The sequence below is a fragment of the Aedes albopictus genome, chromosome 3 (genome assembly GCF_035046485.1).
Source record: "Aedes albopictus strain Foshan chromosome 3, AalbF5, whole genome shotgun sequence".
NCBI classification, from domain to species: Eukaryota; Metazoa; Arthropoda; class Insecta; order Diptera; family Culicidae; genus Aedes; species Aedes albopictus.
Window position 1 is genome coordinate 73107376 of NC_085138.1, and position 2500 is coordinate 73109875.

Sequence of the window (2500 nt, forward strand, 5' to 3'; positions counted from 1 at the left end):
GTGTATGTGCGATATTACTCACTACTGGACATCATTGCGGGATGTGCAAAGACAACACCTCCAACCACTTGCACACAACCAGCTGCGCATCGGACAAGTGCTGCATGGGAAAGCGCTTCCATCCACGCGCACCTAGCACTGACCTGCGCGAAGCTCATCCCGAGCACGGCGAACGGTGGGTGATGACAATCACCGCTAGATATGCAAAGACAACACTGCCATCCAACTCGGTGCACCCAGCCCAGCACGACTGGCCGATGGACTGGTTTACACATAACTACCAACCGACCGCCACGCGCTTGGCTGGGTCGATGTGTGATGAGCGAGCTAGGTTCCTATTCTCTACCTTCCTACGGACCGACCGACCGACGCGCGCTTGGCAAGGATAAAGATAATGCGTGATGAGTAAGCTCGTTTCCCATTGCCACATCTAACGGCCGACCGACCGACCGACCGACCGACGAACGGTGTGATGCGTATTATATGGGCTCGCTCCCGTGCACGGCGGAAGCGAGGTTGGTCGTTACTGCGGTCGAGGTAGCACTTTACCACCGAACGACCAAACGGTGCACCTAGTCTGACCAGAGCGATGTGTACACCAGTGTGCCAGTGTGCATTAACCCATTCCCGTACCTACCGAGCGGCTCGAGTCGATCGTGGCTGCCACTGGGTGACGATAATGATGGGTGGTATATGAGCTCGCTGCCATACACTACGCCAGCGCGGTCGGTCGTCACTGCGGTCGAGGTAACTTTTTACCACCAACCGACGGACTTGGTGCGAATGGAGCGATGCATGGCCCACTAGTGGTGTGCACGGACCCATTCCCACAGCCACCGACCGCTGGTGTCGGTCGGGGCTGCCACTAGGTGACGACAACGATGGATGGTATATGAGCTCGCTGCCGTACACTACGCCAGCGCGGTCGGTCGTCATTGCGATCGAGGTAGCACTTTACCACCGAACGACCAAACGGTGCACCTAGTCTGACCAGAGCGATGTGTACACCAGTGTGACAGTGCGCATTAACCCATTCCCCCGTACCTACCGAGCGGCTGGTGTCGATCGGGGCTGCCACTGGGTGACGATAATGATGGGTGGTATATGAGCTCGCTGCCATACACTACGCCAGCGCGGTCGGTCGTCATTGCGGTCGAGGTAGCACTTTACCACCGAACGACCAAACGGTGCACCTAGTCTGACCAGAGCGATGTGTACACCAGTGTGACAGTGCGCATTAACCCATTCCCCCGTACCTACCGAGCGGCTGGTGTCGATCGGGGCTGCCACTGGGTGACGATAATGATGGGTGGTATATGAGCTCGCTGCCGTACACTACGTCAGCGAGGTCGGTCGTCACTGCGGTCGAGGTAACTTTTTACCACCAACCGACGGACTTGGTGCGAATGGAGCGATGCATGGCCCACTAGTGGTGTGCACGGACCCATTCCCACAGCCACCGACCGCTGGTGTCGGTCGGGGCTGCCACTAGGTGACGACAACGATGGATGGTATATGAGCTCGCTGCCGTACACTACGTCAGCGAGGTCGGTCGTCACTGCGGTCGAGGTAACTTTTTACCACCAACCGACGGACTTGGTGCGAGTGGAGCGATGCATAGCCTGTTAGTGGTGTGTACGGACCCATTCCCATAGCCACCGACCGCTGGTGTCGATCGGGGCTGCCACTGGGTGACGACAACGATGGGTGTTATATGAGCTCGCTGCAATACACTACGCCAGCGCGGTCGGTCGTCATTGCGGTCGAGGTAGCACTTTACCACCGAACGACCAAACGGTGCACCTAGTCTGACCAGAGCGATGTGTACGACAGTGTGACAGTGTGCATTAACCCATTCCCCCGTACCTACCGAGCGGCTGGTGTCGATCGGGGCTGCCACTGGGTGACGACTATGATGGGTGTTATATGAGCTCGCTATCATACACTACGCCAGCGCGGTCGGTCGTCACTGCGGTCGAGGTAGCACTTTACCACCGAACGACCAAACGGTGCACCTAGTCTGACCAGAGCGATGTGTACACCAGTGTGACAGTGTGCATTTACCCATTCCCCCGTACCTACCGAGCGGCTCGAGTCGATCGGGGCTGCCACTGGGTGACGACAATGATGGGTGTTATATGAGCTCGCTGCCATACACTACGTCAGCGCGGTCGGTCATCATTGCAGTCGAGTTAACTTCTTGCCACTAACCGATGGACTTGGTGCGAATGGAGCGATGCATAGCCTGTTAGTGGTGTGTACGGACCCATTCCCATAGCCACCGACCGCTGGTGTCAATCGGGGCTGGTACTAGGTGACGACCACCATGGGTGACATGGGAGCTCGCTGCCATACACTACGTCAGCGAGGTCGGTCGTCAGTGTGGTCGAGGTAACTTTTTACCACCAACCGACGGACTTGGTGTGAGTGGAGCGATGCATAGCCTGTTAGTGGTGTGCACGGACCCATTCCCATACCCACCGACCGCTGGTGTCGGTCG